This window comes from Amphiprion ocellaris, chromosome 18 (assembly GCF_022539595.1).
Source record: "Amphiprion ocellaris isolate individual 3 ecotype Okinawa chromosome 18, ASM2253959v1, whole genome shotgun sequence".
NCBI classification, from domain to species: domain Eukaryota; kingdom Metazoa; phylum Chordata; class Actinopteri; family Pomacentridae; genus Amphiprion; species Amphiprion ocellaris.
Window position 1 is genome coordinate 19,987,197 of NC_072783.1, and position 20,938 is coordinate 20,008,134.

The window sequence follows — 20,938 nt, forward strand, 5'->3', positions numbered from 1 at the left end:
TGAGGTGAATAAAGAAGTCAATAAATTGCACTTCAATCAAGCTGTTCTGGAAATTTCAACGTCTTTGTTTACTGGGATCTAAAATCTCCTGAAGTGGTATTGCTCTGCTAGCCCTACCTGGGAGGGTCAGGTGTGGCTTTAAGAGGCCTTATGAAAAGTTACGTAGTTTGTTGCCCCAAATCACATTAACTGGATAACAAGGCTTCCAGCTTTTCAACTTAGTTTGGAATGAGCCGTGGAATTGGTAAAGTGAGTAAATTTTATATGTAGACCCCTAGGAATTTAATTTAAAAAGCTCAGCAGATAAATTCACAATTTAGTACTTATAGATGAAAAGCCAATTCACTCATTTTAAATCACTGTGCCTTGAAATGTGTAAATATTGTATAATGACTTTTAATACACTAAAGATTTTAAAATTTGAAGCCCTTATTTAAAGTATTGTAGAGCAAGTTTTTTTTTTGCGTTTATACTAACCTTTAATATTAATGTTAATCTGGTTACTAACCTGCCTGTTTTGTCTTTTTGTTTTTGTTGTATGTAAGCTAGTGGATACTTGAATTTCCCTCAGGATAATAAACTATCTATCTAGAATCATCTAGCTATTAACTGTTCTGTTTCAAGAAAGTCAAAAACCACCTCAAGTGAGGACATAAATGTTTTTGCAAAATTAAGGATATTTTTTCTCGTTTGGTTTTTCCATCAATTTTCTAACATGATCCTTCATTATGTTATGGAAACATTGCTGTAGACTTTCTGGCACAGCCCCTGCATCAAAGTGTGTTGTTTTAAATTCACTATCTTTAAGAGACAGTCAAACATGGCAGAAACATGAGCAGTCATATGACCAAACAAGCACGCCTGATTAATCAAACTTACTTGGAAGAGAAAATTGAAGGGAAACAATGAAATCATTATCAAAACCTTCTGGTTCAACAGTAACATCATTGTTATGAGACACCCAGTGTTTTCCTGTAACGTTTTGTATCTTATATTTTGGCTGCACTTGCTCTCAGTTTTACCTCCAAATGAAGTGTCTTAGATAATTTGGTTTAACAGCAGCCTGTCTGTCCGTCTGTTTATTTCTTGCCCCACGTCTGACCTCTTTTTAGTGACGTCGTCCAATTCCCAGATCTCAGCAATTCCTTCAGTGAGTGCCAGTCATCTTAACTACAAACATGAGATCTAAGTTGTAATAAAGCCAAATGATCCTTGAAAGGCAATGCAAATAAAGAATGCTGAACATCAGCTCTCCGAATCATTGCATAAACATTCCCTCTAAATATTCCTCTCTTTGTACATATATAAATATGTTTTCAATTAGGTAAGTGGTTGTTGCTGCAGCCTGACAGGAGCGGAATTATCTTTAAAAGTCAGGCTTCCTCTGCCCACCTACTATGTGAGCGACAGAAGGGCTGTAAGCCTCAGAGCTTTCAGATGGTTTATTTTAGCCATGATGCGATCGTGTGCCAGGAGACTCGGACTGAGAGAACACAGCAACTCTAAAATGCAAATGGATGCTCAAACAATCCAAGAGGGCATTTAGCATCGCTGCCTGCTATTAAAGTTGGCACACAGGTAGCATATGGCCATAATGTGGATGCTTGATGTCATGAAATCTGAGCTAGTTGCTGTGAAGAGATACTTGGAATTGTTCAGTCCTGTTTTTTTTTTTTGTTTTTTTTAGCCGATACAGCCAATGTGCTAAATAAACTCTTTGGGTGCTTGGCGGGTCTACGCTCTCTGGCTGTGTCTCTGTAACAGCTGGTTCCCTCAATCAGATCTCAGAGCGCGACTGCCACGATCTCTATTAGATTTGTGGATGTGCAGATTATAGATATTCTCTGTGGGCTTGTCCTCGACGAGCCAAGCAGTTCTCTAATCCACTTCCTGTAAGAGTGTGTAGCCAGATGAGCCAGATGTGGTGGGTGTGCATACATTTCCGCCTGTGAGTGCTTATCACTCAAATCTTCAAGTTTTGGCACGCAACGTCAAATTATGCAACGTCTAACTTCTGAAAGCCGCCAGTGCCATGCCCACACGGAGCACGTTATCCATCAGATCAAGCGTTCCCTGGAGGTACAATTCAAAGATGTCAACAAATACCTCAGCACTACTTCTGAACCCTCGGGGGAATGGAAATCAGCTGTCAGGGCCGTGCCTCTAAGGTCTGTCTCTTCGAGTATTGATCACAGTCTGCTCTAGTGGCCTCTGTTGGGCTGCCTACGGCACGCATGATAATGCAGAATCTCACCGCTGTCTCATAACCTCTATAACTCCTGGAGACTGGAGAGATTAAGTTCCAACTCTCAAATGATTAATCAATTTCAATTACTCTCCATGTGATCAATCATATTCTCATTAATGTCTGAAGTGTTGCCCACAGCTGTATGGGCCCGATTACTAGTCAGGCCGCCAACTTGAACAGCTTTATTGCTCACGCCAAAGTAAAATATCTTTTACGGCCTTGCAGGAAGCTCCAGCTGGCTGGTCGAGCTTGTGCCACCTGATGTTTACACGTCAGCATCACTTGCTGATATCTTGTCCTGTAACTCAAGAGATGGCTGGTAAGAACAGTCTTCTGCTGATAATCAGGATTCCCCCCCTTCATTCTGCGCTATTAAAAGGCGGAAAAACATCATCATGCTCTGAAATTGAGAATTTGCTGGTTCCTTTCCATAGATAGATTTCCTCAGCTGGAGAACGCAGGTTACAATTAGTCACAGCAAAACTCAGCGGCATATTACGTTACATGCTCAGGTTCTCAGCGTGCCAAATGCTGCAGTGTGTTTATGAGCGAGTCACGTTTTCCGGGTCACTCCCTCCGTCAGTGATCTGTTTGACCACTTCCTTGTGATGAAGAGCAGCGAGGCAGAAGTACTGTTAAGTGAGCTCACCTCTCATGTAACTGGATCCTGACACGTAGATGAGCTGAGCTGCTTTGCTCGCTCTCTGTGCGCTTGATTTTGTTCACTTTTGGCTCCTGACTGTAGATTATTCAGGGCTGGGTGCCTTCAGTGTGCAGTGAGGTCAGGTGAAACTTTTACAAAATTTCTCTAAATGCTATCCAGACCTCAGATTTATTGATGCATAAATGCACAAAAGTGGAAAACAACATCCAGGGATGAGAGTTGGATGTTGGGCTGGAGCTTTGACTATAGTTGCAACAGATCATGGGCAACAGGGATCAAACATCAGCATTGATCAGTTACATGTGAGAGCATTTAACACAAACTGAAAGCTGGAAATTTACACTGGTGCAGTCAGTTGTTAACACAATAGTATAAGAGTGGTGTTTAAAGACTAATTCCAGTTCATTCTAATGTAAGTCGCATTTTACTTGTAATAAGATGTGATGAAGTTGTGTGTGAAATCTGCCTGTGTAAACGCAGCAGTTAGAAAAAACAATATGATTTTTTTTTTCTTTACCCCATTTATGTGTGCTGGGAGCCAACAAGATGTCAGCCAACTTGGTCTCGGACGTGACTACTCTCAGCCAGCTCCACTGGAGACAGACACTAATGCACATTCCAAATGAGCCCAAAAAAATGTGGAAGCATGAGGAAGCCCAGTTCTTCTTAATACATTCATAGTTTACAACTGGGATGATCATGCTGTTTTGTCCCTTCTAGACTTCTGCCTTCCTGGGATCTTTCTGCATGGAGTTTGCATGTTCTCCCTGTACATGTGTGGGTTTTCTCTGGGTACTCTGCCTTCCTCCCACAGTCCAAAAACATGCTCAGGTTAACTGGTGATTCTAAATTGTTCATTGGGAATGTGAGTGTGATTGTTTGTCTCTATGTGTGTCCCTGTGATAGACTGGTGACCTGTCCAGGGTGTCTCCTGTCTTTACCCTAAGTCAGCTGGGATAGACTCCAGCGTCCTGCGACCTTATTGAGGACTGAGCACTGTTTTGATAATGGATGGATGGACTCTCTACAGGTATTACTCAGATGTCCCTTCATCACCTTCAGTTACTGCTGACCTCTAAATTTTCATTTCTTCTTTGATTTACTGTTACTTATTGGTGTTTGAGTCTTGTTTTTTTTTTTTTTTGCTATACTGTATTTTGTAGAGCAATTTCTAACATTGCTAAGAAAAATACTAAATATAATATTATTATTGTTATCTGCTAGCTGGTGTTTGTCTCCCCATCGAACTTTTAGCAATATCACCAAACTCCTAGTGTTCAGTTTGCTGAGTACAAACTTATTCCTTATAGTGATAATGATAAAAATGTCCTTCAAAACACTGAATTATTTCTTTTGACTTTGCTGTAATTACCTTTGAAAAGGGGAAACACAATCTGTCAGTTTTGAATGTTGAAACTGGTCCTTTTAACTGTAAAGCTCTTGAAAAGCTTCTTCCCTAATCAGCTTCTTTCTTCTTCTTACTTTGGTTTTACAAAAAAATGTGGTACCTCCTCTTTCTCATACCTTCCCCTGGTTTAAAGCAGGTGAACGTCTGTTGGAAAAACATGATGTTTCACCACTGACTGTATGTAAAGACAAAAAGAAGGCATCGCCCACAGGATGCCTGACCAGCAGTTTTGAAGCTCAGTGTGGTGACTCCTGCTAACTCCCAACAAATCCAAAAATGACCAAAAGGGTCACTCAAACTTGTAACTCAAAGTGGACATGCCCTTAAATATGCACAATTTTAAGTCTGTATAAATCTAAATACATCCAGTTGTCATGAATGGGTAAATTTGCTATAGAGACCAAAGCTGTTAATTGTACCAGGCTGTAAATGTGTTTATTTCTGCTGTAAAGATGGACATTTAAACATGAACTCAATGGGGATTCACTCACCTTTCTATCCAACCTCAAAAGGTCGATTGAGGAAATGCAATTTTTGACGCTTCCACATGGTCTTAATTTCTCAGCCCTGGTAGTTGCTGCTTGGTTTTCTCAAATTTAAATCAATATTTGATTAATATTTGATTGTGATGCTAGACCGCTGTCATTGAAATCTGATGAAATCACACCCAGACTGTGCCGATGACACTTCACATGAATTTTTCAGAGTTAAACTTTCATAAATAATATCGCAGGATGTTGATTCAGTTCTAAGTGCCCACACATACACACACCTCAGTTTGACAGGGGGGTGTCTGTGTTTCCAAAGAGAGTAATGAGGCATCGTACTCCTCTTTTAGTGTAGAGGAGGAACGATATCACTGTCTCAATCTGAAAAGCTCCATGATATCCTGTTTTTTTTTTTTTTTAAACCATTTTGCGTCTCTTTCATTTTTTCTAGCAACATTTCACTTTACCTTCCAGCCTTGCAATTTAGAACGACTACAAGAAATATAACTTTTTCCACAAGTTCTGTTTCTGACACAGCATCTTAAGAACTATGTCTGAGAGCCCATTAAGCAGTCCTGAAGTTTTTATAGCAGTTCTAAATGACCACACTTCAAGGTGGGGTGAAAAGGCTCCAGTAAGGGGATTTTAGATGCTGACAATGGGACCATAATGAATTTGGATGTGATAAAAAAAAAAAAAAGCAGCATGTGAACACATAATAATATTCACTATCTAAGTCTTCTAATCCAGGTTTGAATCTGTTTTTTGTATACCAAGTGAGGGGGAGGGGTCAGTGTGTAAAATGTCACTGGTGTCCTTCACAGACATACAGAATCATACTAATTTACCACCAACAGTCGAATCAATATTGTTTCTAATATGCTTGTCATGTCTGCCGTCCTAGAGGAGACTGATCTCCGCGGTGTCCTGCTAATCAATGGGCAGATGGCTCCTCAACATCACTTCAGTTACATTCAAATTTTCTCTCATGTTTGATTAGTATTCAAAATGTTCTCTGATTGCAAAGTGGGCTGCTGCGCCTCGCCGCCGCTCAGTTTATGTGTTATTTCTCAGAGCGGCGGCCTGCAGACGAGAGTCCTGCGCCTCTGATTAAACCCTTGAAGCAAGGTCTTCATCCTGCCAAGAACTCATGTGTGCACATAGAGGGAGAAGGGAGAAAGAGCACGCCTGTGTGTGTGTGTGTGTGTGTGTGTGTGTGTGTGTGTGTGTGTGTGTGTGTGTGTGTGTGGAGGGGAGGGGAGGGGAGGCAGCTCTGTCTGCACGTGTACACCAGCCCACGTTATCTACTGGGGGAGTAGAAGGGAGGCGGGGGGTGTGTGGGGAGCACGGCAGGACGCTGGCAATCTGTCAGTCCGTCCTGGTGTCTGCTGAGAGAGAGAGGCATGAAGGAGGCCTACGAAGAGGGGAGTGCAGGTGACCCGTATTTCTGGCAGGTTGCTTGTTGCAGACAGCTAATGAGCTAACGGCGGCTAACCAGCGTCCCTCTGGAAGACGATGGAGACGGATTAGAGAGCTCTGCATTCAGTCAGTGCAGCCAGTGGGTTTGATCAACAAAGACAGCCAAGCGCAAGCCAATGTGTGTGAGCAGAAGACTGTGAAGACATTGGAGGAAGATGCACCGCAGCATCGCAACACTAGCTGGGAGACGAACAGAATAGAAGTGCGTAGCTCTGAGGTGATGGGTGCCGACTGCTTGTTCAAATGTTGTCAAATCCAAATGGAGTTTTGGCGAAGCTGTCTTTAAACAGATGAACACAGACGGGGAAATCAAAGACATCCACAGTTACTCTCTGTCTGACCTTGAGTGCCCCCATACAAACACAAACACGCCGTCATTAAGACCTGGTTCTGTATTGTGCTGGGACTGCAGTGAAGGCTGTTACACTCCCTGGTTCTGTCTCTCAATAATGCATGATTAATTAGCCAACTCTGAAATAGAGTGAAACTGAGCACAGGGTGGAAACTAAAGAGGAGCTCAGGAGGTACCCACTGTCTCATACAGAGGCCTGCACACACACCTGCTCTGACACACAAAAGTGCAGTGCAGAAATGTGAAACAGTGTGTCTTGTTTGGGAGTTGCTTTTCAGTCATATGGTCACGGGGAAACTCTTCAGGATAAGAGTGAGAACATCATGACTACTTTTGCAGTGCTTTCATTTATTAGCTGCCCTAAGGTTTTTATTTTTAACGTTAAAAGAATGATTGCGTATTGTGAAAACCAAATGGCAGACAGTGTTAGCAACTAGGTGGCAAACACAGTGGAGCATATAGAAATTAAAGAGAGATATTTTTCTCAGGAGTAGGACCATAACCGTGATAGATAAAATAGCCAGAAATACAAAATTCCTCATGTTTCTCTGTGTCTGCTGTGTAAATGGACAACTGCATTCATTGTGGCCACAAGTAGCAATGACAGTAAGGCTGTACCAGGCAGCAACTTCCAGGGCTGAGAAATGAAGGCAGCACTAAAGAGACAAAAAATGCACTTCCTCCAATGGCCACTTGAGGCTGGCTCTAAAAGTAGGTCAGTCCCTGTACACATCCATGTTAAAATGTCCAACTTTACAGCAGAAATAAACATGTCTACTGCCTGCTACAGAAACACTTTCAGTCTCTGTAGCTCTGTTCCCCATTCATGACAACTGTACGTGGGGGGAATTTTTCTAAAACATACCTGTTTAAATTGTATTAGGGCTTAAAGTTATATGTAATGGCCTAGCTACTTTGAATGACAGGCCAGTTCTCTGTCAGAACAGCCCAAGGCCTAGATATATGTGCATTTAGTCTTTTTTTTTTTTTTTTTAAATGTATTTTGCTCTAAATAACATGTTAATGTATAAACTTGAATCCAAAAGTTTAAAATAAACTTACGGCCTTGCCATTTTTCAGGCTAACTCTGCAGTTTCCTTGTTTTGAGACCAGAAATGTTAGTACATAATATGTGGATACCTGTTACAGTGAAACTTGGACGAACTTCAGCATTTTTTCACTGATGACAGTCTCTCAATCACTCTTATTAGCGTTCACATCAGTGGCTGTGACTACATGTTGGTAGCGTTAATTCGTGACACACTAGAGTTCCTCACTTTCCACAACATTAGACCTACGTCCTACACTGGTGACCTGTTAGGCCACATTCTTTAAAGATAAAAGCCCGAGGGAAATATAGTAGTTGTCTGTCTCAGGTTTCAGCTTCTTTCATCAGTTATCCGCAAGACATGTTGCTGCCTATTTGTACCACCAGCAACAACTACAATTGTTAAATCAAAACCTTTTGAGGTGTATAAAGCGTTTACAGGACAAACCAAACTGCAAACATCAATTATTTCTCCGTGTGTTATAAATATTATAAACCGTGAAAGTTTAATATTCAGGAAACGGGCCCACTGCCTAGAAAAGGTACTTTTCTTTGCATGATGTCACTTCTATTTAAATTCTCTGGGCTGAGTGGGCAAGACTAGCGAATGAGTCACTAATCCACATGTGCAGTAAGCTGCACGATGCGGAAGTAAGCCAAAAAAAAAGAGAAACCATTTTAGCTGTATGCACTGGATGAGCAACTTTTATTGGTAAAAATGGCCACCATTTAAAGCCTCTGACCCAGTTCTCATGATACATTCTTGACCAACAAGAAAGAAACAAACATGTCTCTTCGCAAAGTACAGTTAGCTTCTTGCTTTACTTTTATTATAAGAACATCAAATGAGCTAAAACAGCCAGTTATACAACAGAATATTAGTTTGCTAGTGTGATGCAGTGTGCTGTTTTGCCGTTGGCTAGGAAGTGAATTGCAACTATTTCTAGGGGTGTGGGTCAATGCAGATGAATGGAGTCAGCTTGGTCTATGCTAGGGACCAACAACAGAATCCTTTCAAATGCCCACTTGGATCACACATTAGATAAATCCATAAAAACCATTAAGGAAAAATTGTGGGCTCTATCAATGACAGCAAAGTGTAATATAATTTTAATGCTTTATTAAAAAATAAACAAAACTGAACCTCAGTATCTATGTATCTACACAAAAATGCAGAATATTTCACTGCAAAGTCCGTGTGTGAAACATGAAGGTGGCAGCATCTCATATCCTTGATGGAAAAAGAACATTTTAGATGGAAACTGCATCAGAGAGTCAGTCACAGATGATGTTTGCACATTCCAAATCTTGCAAATGGGCAAAGGGCTAAGGTTATATTTTGCAATTTAATTTGCTAGTATTTCTGAAAAATTCTAACTCTTGTGGTAGATTTCTAAGAGACTGCTCTGTTTGCACGAAAGTTGGAAAAGTCAACTAGATAACAGGCCCACAGCCTATTTAGCTACTTGTCTATGTTAACAGTCATATTATTTAAATGTATAGCATAAAAGAAACTACCTTAGCTACTTTATCATATGCTAGTCATGGCAAATATCATTTTTTGAGTGAATATTTCACAAAACTAGCTAAACAGGCTAACCTCCTCAGTCATTTCTCACCAGTCATCCTGGTTTTGTCACAGTAGTACTCCATGAACATATTCCATAACACTGGATGGCAAAAATCTGCCAATATTAGCCTCTTTCTCTTGGACTTTTTCGTTTATCCTTAAAGAAATGCATTTCCTTGTGTTAGAATAAAAAAAATCTATCCCTTTAAACTCTAAAATGTGCCATTAACATTCCTTTATTAATGTCCATAAACACAGTAAATGTAAAAATATTAGGTTAACACAGAAACACTAACACCAGTTAACACTAGCAACGTTGGCTAACATTAGCTACCATCGACAGCTTGTCATACCAGACCATGTAAGGCTGTTAGCAAACCCTCTGTGTGTACTGAAACAAACAAGAACTTTTCATGTGTGGAAAGGGCTTTTTTTTTTTTTTTAATTTCTTCTGTTAAAAGTAGTATATTCTTCCTAGCAAGCTACACTTCATTTTGGCTTCTTTTGAGTGGCCATGAGAATTGTTTTGCAAATAATAAATGACCTCATTGCATCAAAAAAACTTCTTTGTCAACCAAAGTATAAGCTAAAGCCCTCAGTAATGAGCGACAGTTCTGCAGAGAACTCGGTCTCATCTATATTTAATCAATCTCTTCCTCTTTTTCAGACTCTCGTGTCTGTGCCAAATCCTTATGAAAGCCTTCAGACTTCACTTCCAAGTGCGATGGTCTACGAGTTTCCAAGTTTAGTCAACGAATGCCAGCTTTTTCCACACTCTGAACTTTTCCCCCGACTCGCTCTCAGGTCTGCCCTGGGCAACAGACAGTTAACATGTTACAGGGAGACGGAGAGAGAAAGGCAGAGCGAGAGGCCATCATCCATGAATAGGGAGTATTCAGCCCTGCCTCTGCCTCATTCCCACAGAGACCAGGCCCAGGCTGGAGTTTCACCTCGGTCTGGCCTGGTGAAATCCAAACCTCTCCCATCACAGACTCTGATTCCCACTAGAAACACATTATTGATTCCTCTCTGCGACCCCTTCATATTTTATTATTGCGAAGGTGAAAACGGATAACAGGAAAGCTCATATCAGCACGTAGCAGAACAATACCGCATTGTGGCAGCTCAGCTCCACTCTACTGAAGAGGACAACTCCTCCTGAAATCATTCACAGCACCAGTGGCTGCACACAATTATGATCCTGTGTTCAGCCTGCCCTGTGCCAATAATGAATACACGGATACACAAACACAAGACGGGATTGTGAATGAGCATTCGATAACAGCTGCTGTTGAAAGTGGAGCTCTGCTTGCATAAGCTGCCCACTGTCCTGCTGAGAAAGTCTGTGGCTTCACAGTAAGGCAGCGGTGGTTGTGTTTGTCAGGCCAGTTCCCCCTAAATGAATGTTGAAAATATGGCGAGTGCTGACTCTGACTGCATGAAGCAAGATGTAACATCACTATTGTTTTGGCCTCTCTGAGGGGAATAAAGCTCCTTCTCTCAGCTCGTGGGTTGAGTTTGCCTCTGGGTTGGTATGTCAGAAAAAAACCTACGTCAGAAGCTGCTCCAGAATTCACAACTCAAAGTGAAACTTCAAAGCAGAGGAAAGTAGCTCTGAGGATATTATTACAAATAATAATCAGAATCTTGTGTTGGAGTTGAGGGTGTGGATGATGTGACAATCCGTCTCCCTTCCTCTTTCTCTCTCCCCTCCTCTGTCACGCTCTTCCTCCAGTTAGGGAGTTTGCTGTGATGACTCACCGTTATTGGAGGTGTTTTTTTAAACAGCTTGAGTGACATCCATGTATCTTTTTTTCTCCTTTTTTTGCATTAACTGCAGCCATCTGTCTTGTTCAGGAGCACAGATGCAGGTTTGGATTTAGAGACGGGCTGCAGATCGCTCTGTGTGATTAGTACTCTCCTGAGCCACGTTCATGTATTTCTGTCATTATTTCTACAGCTGAGAGAACAGGTTGATTGAGAGGTGTAATAATCACCGGGGAAGGATGAGAGTGCAAACATCTGAGCTTTTACAACTACCCTGCCAAAATCCCCATGTAGAGGTGATCTTCGTTAGAAGCATTTGAAGTTGGATTGTCTTTTAACTCGACTTAGTTTAGGTGCACTACTATAGAATGTGATCCCTCAACGGCCTCCCACCAACAAATACAACTAGTTCTTTTAGGAAGACGTTTAAAGATGCACTTTTTTATAACGAGATTAGTGTCACAAGCTTTCACACTCATCCCTCCTTTTGTTCTCAAGTTATGGCATTGAATAAGAAAAATGTTTGTGCAGAAGATTGAGGCTGATCTTTGACCTTTTGGACAGAAAACATCATCACTTCATCATTTTATCCTATTAGATATTGGTGGTAAATTTTGTCACGATTACCGCATGATAATGACAATGTTAAAGGAGAAATATGTTGTTCACGGTGACAAACCCCACAGAGATTCTGTTTTCTGCTGCTTCCCTCAGTCCTACATAGCATTTTAGCTTCTTTGAGCTAACTGTTCTTGTTTCACAGCTTTAATGTTTTGGATTCAGTCTCATGGCAGTTTTCATTAAAATAATCAGAAACACTTCTATAATGAATGCCAAAATTATTCTGTGTCATCATATTGACTTTCTAAAGTGACTGTAATAGTTCCAGCTTGTTGCATTGCACCACGCAAACTAAAAAACAACCCCAAAACAAACAGACAACACCAAAACAGTTAATGCAGCTTTAAAATAAATCACACTTTTAAGGTTTTCCTGTTGTTTTGGCAGTGATGCGGTATATTCTGTATAGTCATTTAGTCAACCCTTAGATGCACAAGTGACTGGACCTTACTCTCTTGCATAAGTGGGTCAAAAATGACCCGTATAAGAATCAATGTGTTTTTATGCCATATTTGTCATTTTAGTTCAGAGTAATCATTTGTGTTATTGTTTGTAGTATATTTTGTCCACACAAGACTGATTTCATGTTTGAAATATGTTTATTTTTCACTTTATAACAGATTTTGGACATTTTGGTGATTGAAAAGGAAGAATATTACACAGAACAGCAATAGAAGAATGTCAACATCCATTTTGTCGACAGTTTTCCACTCTTTTCCTCCAGCTGTTTCTGCTTTCTGTCCCTCCAAGTTTGTGTACTTCATCACCTCTTGTATGATATTATCAGTGATAAGGAGCTTGGGGTAGTAATAGATCTATTACAATTTCTTTAAAAGTGTAAAAGATAACTTAAAAATCTGAATGGAATGATATCAAAAACATTTTTTTTGAGGACTAGCTAGAATATGAAATGATAAAAACTTTTCATTACAAAGATATTGCAAAAAAATGACCTAATTTTTGACACACATGCATCTAAGGGTTAATGCACTGGATTATTGATTAGGTGTTAGTAAGTAGCAAAATAATTTGTTATTATGAATATTTATTAGCTGCATTTGTCTGAGGTAGATCATTGGCATCAAACTCACTTATTTACTGATCAGCCACATCATTAAAACCACTGATCCCTTTGTTTCAATGCAAAATTCTGCTGCAAAACCTTTGTGTTTGGCATTCATGTGGATCCTACTTTGACATGTACCACCCACTTTAACGTTGCTGTAGACCAGGCGCACCCCCTCGACTTCCCCCAGCAGGTCAATGTGCCCCGCTACGCTGCAAAAACTGCACCAGAATGACTTTTAGGAACACAACTAAATCCATATTCTCCAGATCCTAATCTCAATGAGCATTCATGGGATCCACATGAAAAATTCCACCCCACAGAGACCCCACCCCACAACCCACAGGACACAAAGGATTTGCTGCCACCATTCATAGAACTCCCCCAAATGTCTTGTGACCTACACAGTAGCAGGCAGGTGGGTTTAATATTGTGGCTCATGTATGTATATGAGGTATACATATTAATCAATTTAATGCTAGGTTTAGATGATCTGAATTAAACAGTCCTGCTTGCTGAGCACTACATTCTCAACACAAACATGCAGATCTCAAAATTTAAATACAAGAACATTGCCCTCAATGTTTGCCCTATTGATTTTGCATATAAATGGATAGAAATAGGAAATGTTCTCCCTATAGATAAGGTGGTTATTGTGTTCTGCCGGAGCTGCTTTCTTTTCCCTACACTACTACCATGGCTCAGAGCAATTATCAAAACGCTACTGCTGATTAATGCAGCATGTGTGTGCAATGTTTCCTGACACACAACACCAAACCTTCCCAGTGACACAAGAAAATGTGGTCACTTAAAGCTGCCCTATTCTGATCAATTTGAAAGTGTACATGCTGACCTCGTAGACTCATGGCACCGTGTCCTGGACTGGTCATGTGAGTGCATCACACACACTCCCACACACTCATGTGCGCTAGCAGGGGGGAAATGCTCTTATGGACCCTGCTCTGAAAGCAGGTTTGCCCAAGCTGTTTGTACTGGCGTGGCTCCAGCCTACAGCCACTCACACTGTGACTGAGTGCAGAGAGGGGCAAAAATATAGAACATTTTACGGAAAAAAGAACAGATAAGGAGAACAAACTGTCACAGGGAAAAAGGGCAAACATTACAGAGCTGAGTGTAGGAGAAGGAGAAAATGCTTACACAACAGAGTGAAGAAATAGGAGAGAATGGAGGAAGACATGGTCAGAGCTGCACAGGGAAGGAAACACAGGGAGGAATGTTCAGGCCCATCCTTTGAACTCTCATTTCGATTGGGGCAAATTTGTGATTAATGGATTTTCACACAGACATGAAATCATTCACCACTTCCCTGTGACATTCTTCCAAATTCTGTCGGTTCCCTTCTAGGCTTGATCCCAGTTCAGGACTGTGGGTGTCTCTCCGCCCACACCATGGGTCATAGCAGACAGTAAACACTGGCCGACGGAACTCAGCTCAGAGAGAGAGGGTTCTATGCAATGAGCTGTATGTGCAGCAGCTTATTTAATAACACCTCTGTAAGCTGAGGCACACACCAAACGCTTACTACTTGTATGCAGTAAACACTTGTTTTACAGGCTGAACTATGGATAAATCTCTTTGATAGAGGCAGCTTGTTATACAACTATACAACTAATCAACAGCTGAGTAGCTTTCCTGCTGGCTGTTGGGATTTTTAATCTTCGTTGACATTTAGGCAAGCAGCTTTTTTTGTATTGAACATACACAAGACAGAGAGTTAACAGTTTCACTAGCAGTCTTATAATATTTTACTTTATGGTGTTTTGAGCAATATGCAAACATATCTAACATTAACTAATTAGCTCTAACCATTAAACTATAGCTGAGGCTGAAGGAGATGTCATTTTGTAGGCAGAAGATCACTGACTTTACATAAAGATTGATGAACGAGGTTGTCACCATCTTGGCAGTACCTGACTCTCCTACCTTCCAGCTCGTCCAAAAATGATTTAAATGGGTGAGTTATATAAAAATTCACCCTCCCTACAGTTCATATGGCTCATGAATGGAAAAATAAAAAATAAAGTTAGACGTTTTAACATGGGGGTCTGTGGGGATCAAATCATTCTTGGAGCCACCCTCAAGTGGCCATTCGAGAAACGACGGTTTTTGGCATTTCTACGTTGGCTTCATTCTTCAGTATTTTACAATTTAGAACGCTAGATTACAACTGAGGGGATCATCACAGTTGTCATAATTTAGGGACATGAATGAGTAGACAAAAAATAAAAAATGCGAGGATTACCAATGTTAGCACGATTTGTCCATTTGGCCACACAAATCTCTACAAAATGTACTCACAGTCCATCTAGTAGTTGTTAACATATCTGACTTTGGATCCAAGGTCAGGAGCGAAAAGACCAACAGTGCCACAGCTAACAAAACAAACATACATTTAGCACAGAAGGTCGGTGTTTTTGCAAGGACATGTGTTGAGTTATGCCACTCATGAGCTGTTGGTAACAACTGTGAATGAAAGGAGTCCAACTCTGTGGTATGTCTAATGTAGTTGTATTTATTTACAAATCGTATTACACCAATAACCAGGATGTAGGAATGTCCCTACCTTGCAGTGTTAACTAAGCTTCTGGTGTGGAGACTGAGTCTCTGTGTCCCACTAGGCAGTGGACATTTCCCAACACCAGCAGCTTTGTGGGATTGACGCAGCTCAGCTAAACTGTGGCGATCACTGGAGTGGCCTTGTGTGGCCTTCTGTATTGTAGTCAAAGGAGGTGGCGCAACCAAAGGACACATGACGTTGGTTCTACGTGGTGAGAGATATAGAAGGACGGGAGCGACTAAGGTCAAATATCAGATTATTTAGAAGCTTGTCATACTCACAAGCTGTGAGTAACATGGTCACCAACTGCAGAGTCCTTTTTTTTTCAACTGCAGAGCTGTAACAGAAAAGCTACACATTTGTTAAAGCTGTTCTTTGGTACAAACTGTGATGAAGTAGAGTCTGTGAGGCATTTAATCCTCTGTGAATTTGCAGTGTGGACATAAAAAAAAAAAACAAAAAAAAAAAGGCTGTGGCTTAAGAAAAGTTGTCCAAATATGCACTTTCCTCTGTAACCAATTAATAGTTTGATCTAATTCAGTTTGCTTTTATTTTTATTGTGCCAGATCACAATGTAACTTATCTCAAGGCACTTCACATAGTCAGGTGATGAATTCACAATATTATAGAGACAAACCCAACAAATCCAATGATTCCATTCTAGCAGCTTGTTGGTGACAGAAAGGAAAAATCTCTCTTAAAACATACTTTTTGTTTATTTAGTTTACGGCAGACGAGTAAGCTGGTGAGCTCAGAAGAATCATACCACATTTGTTAGCAGAAGTACAAAACTGGAGCCAGTTAGCCAAGCTTAGCATCAAGGCTAGAAACAGGAGAAAGCAGCAAGGAAACAAACAAAGAAGTTCCCACTAAAACTGCTAATGGTTAGTTTTTGTATTTCAGTTCACATTTATTTGAGCGACTTAAACAGACAAAGGACAATATATTATTTGATGACCTGTGAGGTGTTTGTAGAAGTATTTTTGAACTCTTTGTTTCGTTTTTGCTGTAAACTAAACACTTCTGTGCTTCAGCTCCACAAGCTCCCCACAGGCATGACAGCGTTCAGTCTTTTCATCTGCTATCAGTTTGTTAAAAAGGTTAGAAAGCATACTTCTCAAGTGTTGAACGCTTCCTTTAAAGATTTAATATGCATGATTTTAAACACTGATATAGCAGTAATATTGTAGTAAACAACTATCAGCTACGTAAAAGTATAGTGGAGTAATTGAATCTTTTAATATAAGAAGTCACACTCTGTGTAATGTTGTAATTTGAGCTTCTCTGTTATATATTTGGAAGGCTGGTTTGGTTGCAAGTACTTATTTGTACATATGAGTCCCTCCCTTTGAAACTGCATTTCGAAACAAGTCAAGAGTGACCTAACACTACTTTTTATAGCTCCGGTCGGTGTTTCCATGGAGTCACTCAGCAGAGTGGAACAGGCATCAGTAAGTGGAGAGATAGGTGAGGTGAAGATAACATTATTCAAGTTAACAGCAACTCATCATGGCCATTCAGTGTATTTTTCAAAGCTAATATGGGTTTATAGTTATGACTGTTACTTTTTATTGTCTCTCATGTCCACAGCCTTGCTGATTATAAATGAATCTGAAGGACTGAAGGAGGTGTGGACAATGTACCTGTTTATTTTGGTCTGAGCTGCTAGTGGTCCAGTAACATCCGTCGGTTCTGAACGCTGCATATACAGTACAGCCTTTAATATCACAGCTGGTATCTAGCCATGCAGATTGCTTCCATTTTAGGCCCTCAAGTCTTGAGATATTAATCTTTGCCACCACAGTATAGCTGAGGTAAGTGTCATTTTCAGTGGTCACAGCATTGACAAATGACACGCTGTAAACTGTTTTAAGGACCATTTGAAGGGACTGTTTCTTCAGTAGGAAGTAAATGATAACTTCATCTCAAAATAACAAAATAGGAAATAGAATCAGAACTATAACCATGGTTAGGTAGATACAACTAAACGGGACAAGTTTTTCTGTAATGTGAGTGTACCAACGACCTCATAATGTAACAAAAGCAACAACATGTAATACATCATTAACATGATCATGAACCAAATCACCGGAATACTGTGATATGATGCATTGTCCAATGTACTCACAGTAGGAACATACACTTATTCCATATACACTGCTGTTGCTAGAAAAGTTTTTATTCACAAGGCCTGGGATTATCCAGGCCGAACAGTAAGTGAAAGTGTTATCATCAGCAACATCACAGGCAGAGCCTCCGAGGAAATCCTCTCCTTCATCATTCAGGTGTATTGCACTTAGATGTTGTCATTTCCATTTATCATCTAAACCGACTGAATTGACTGAATTGACCGCGTTGACTATTCACCCCAACGCTTTCTGATTACTGGGCTGAATTGCACTGAGTAGCAATTCCCAGCCAAAGAGCAATGTCACAATTACTCTCCTTCTCCCCTCCCTGGAGATTACAGCATTGAGCTGCTGATGCAGTTGCGTACGGTACAGCAGGCCCCTGAAACACTCGTTTTTCTGCACCGCGGCTCTTTTTTGTGTTCTCACGCTCTTTTTTGCCCAGCCTATCACCTTTCTCCATTTCTATCAAAGGACATCCATCAGCGAAATATGGCTCCACCTTCTCTTGTTACCCCAACAGCACTGTGTCAGCTCGCTGAGCCAGAGAGCACAGATTGCTGCTGCTGCTCCTGGAAGTGCTGGGGAGGTTACAGACAACACACTCCAACACTGCACATGTTTGCCTCAATCAGAATTACATGCCACTTTTTCTTGAATGATTTACTAAACATTCGTCTGACAGAGCGAGTGACTGCTTCCTGAGGTCCCATAAGGACGTTTACAATAGATATATGAATATAGAGCGCCATTCGTCATTACCGTCTCTGCACATGAATGATCATGACTTCAGGCTCATTATTCCTTCTCATATTGGTCAGCTGTTCATGAAGGCAGAACAAAGCAATCACATTTGTCTCTGTGGCTGGCACAAAACTCTTCGCCCTCTGCTTTTTTAACTAATAACTGCTAAGAAAAAAAGCCTCATTGCCATTCAAGAAATGAGATCTGACATTTGTCAGAAAAATAGCACTTGAGTGCTACTCTAACTGTGGAAGAGCATGGGGTAATGTGTAAGAATAGTTGCCATGACTACATTGACATCATTTCTGGCAAACAGAATTGAAGGCTTCTCAATAGAGGATCTGTGCAAATTCTAGCTCTGCATACACTGATGTAAAACAGCAATTTTTTTTAGGATGTGTTCACGCTCATCTTCTGTTCACATCTTGTGACGGTGATGATGCATGGTGTTCACATAATCTGACATCATCCGCTGCAGTGCCTGCCCAGAGTAGGATCTCACCCACACAGATAAGGGCAGAAGACAGAAATCTGTTATAAGGAGAGTGCAGTGGGTGTGGGGGAGAAGGTTACAGTCCAAATGGGAGAAGAGCAGTAAAGGGGAGGGGGGTAAAAAATACAAATCACAGTGACAGGGACAGTCTGCCTACAGTAGCACACTCCATTCAGTATTCATGGATATGTGACACATTCCGACTGCAATGGATAGCTCTCACTCTAAAACCCATTCTCTCCACGAGCACTGGCTGTTCATTTCAGAGCATAATTGAATTTCTCAAAAAGTCGATCTGACTGCAAGGGCACAGCTTTGCCATGTAGTGCGCCGTGTGAGCCAGGACGGCAGCAAAAACACTGAGTGATCTTGTCTGCGTGCCATGTCTGTGTTATTAAGCTTAATGCGACTCTGTTCTGTTCTGCTGGCTGATTCATGACACAGCACCCGGCATGCTAAACATAATCCTCCAACATGAAACCAAATAGTAGAGCAGAATGGTATTTAAATAGGAGCACAGCTGATTCCCTATTGTGTAACCTTCTTTCTCCTCCAGATGGCTTGATATGAATCTTTCCAGGGGTCAAAACGCTGTAACCCGGCTCAAATATGAAACCGCTGGGTGCTACGTGGCATGAATACGCTCATTATTCTACATAAACACTACTTCCTCCCCCTCTGCAGATGTATGGTAAGTAAGCTCAGGCTCAGACTCACAGAGAAATGTCTGTGTTTGTCCATGCAGGTAGAGTGTGTCTCAGAAGGCGAGGGGGCAAATATTACCACTGCTTATATTAATGACATTCCTGGCACTGGTGTGAAAAGGAGTTCTCTGGCCTCCCCCTGCCTGCTACAGCATTTGTAAACAACTCAAAAGGAAGCAGCACATAACACCCGATCCCCACGCACTCCACAATCGAGAGGGCTGCCATGTACCACAGCAAAGACTCTTTTTCTAAACTTTTCAGTGATTTTCCTGTGTAAATATATGTGCTGCAGATAAATCACTTTCAGCTGCTTTCATCATCACAGTCGAGTGTTTAAATACCATCATTTCTTTGAATTTAGGGGAAGAATAAAGCAGGTGCTTGTGCATGTGTGCATGAAGCTATAAATTCCAGTGAGCAGTGTAATCTTAGATTGCTATCACTACAGAGCTGCTCTGAATACTAATTGAGCACCACCTCCTCTTCCACGGCTAAGACTGTATTTCAATAACAGAGCAGTAAAACTTGTGTTCCATGCAGTATCACATTTCTTTATCTGGTAAATGATATACAATACCAATCAAAAGTTTGGACACACCATCTCATTCAGCGCTTTTTATTTATTTGTATTGTTTTCTACATTGTAGATTAATACTGAAGATTAACACTTTTTTGTTTACAACATAATTACTCTGCCAAGGAACACGGCGGGGTTATGTGATGATCTGCATACGCTTGTCGTTCTGTTTGCAACATTACTCAAAAACAGACAAATGGATTTGGATGAAATTTTCAGGGAAGGTCAGAAATGACACAAGAACCAAGTGATTAGATTTTGGCAGTAATGCAGCTTATCATCTGGATCCATGGATATAACTGTATAACTAATCCTTGTTTTAGGACCTGAGCCTTTTCGTGCATTCTGACCACAAGAACCAAGGCCCTGTGTTTTACCACTCATCATGAATGTGTGATGTTCACTCAAAACAGTTGCTACTCACTTAACAGAAGTCAAAAGTGGCGTTGTAGTGACAAGAGCATGATATATTGTGATTGCAACATCCCCAGTTCTGTTTCCGGTAAATTTTATGCTGTCTAACTTTGGATAAAAAGCATCAACTGCCTAAGAAATACTAAAAACCCTCAAACCATTTGATTTTATTGGTCATTTGGGGATTCTGACTTAAATACGATAACATTATGATTTGATATTGTAAAAGTTAGCAAACTCTCTATATGCATCTTGTAGATACACAGCATTTTACCATTGTTTTAGAGCTTGTGTCTCTGGCCACCTGGTAAATTTAAGTCTAACAATCACTTATCTTGTAGATATGTTTTGGTTGCCATCAACTTATTAGAGAACTTTCTCACTCATTGGCTGCTAAAAAAATATACTTTGTTTAATGGGAAATTGCTAACTTTATCTGTCAGCTTGGTGCTGAGCCGGTAACACAAAGTGGGTTTAAGAAGCTTTTTCACTTCAGCTTCCTGCTTCTGGTCAAAACGACTCTGATTAGAGCTGTGAGAATGAACCAAACAGTAGTGGTGGGCCATACGACCAAAACAATGACCT

General features: G+C 40.7%; 1 long non-coding RNA gene across 1 annotated transcript in view; it reads left to right on the forward strand.

Annotated features, from left to right (window-relative positions):
• Nucleotides 1-11,959, forward strand: part of LOC118471355 (uncharacterized) — a 57,008-nt gene extending 45,049 nt beyond the window's left edge. The window contains exons 3-4 of the long non-coding RNA XR_008599487.1: nucleotides 3,819-3,942; nucleotides 9,925-11,959. This is a non-coding gene — a long non-coding RNA (uncharacterized LOC118471355). The remainder of the gene's footprint in view (nucleotides 1-3,818; nucleotides 3,943-9,924) is intronic.
• Nucleotides 11,960-20,938: the final 8,979 nt, after the last annotated feature.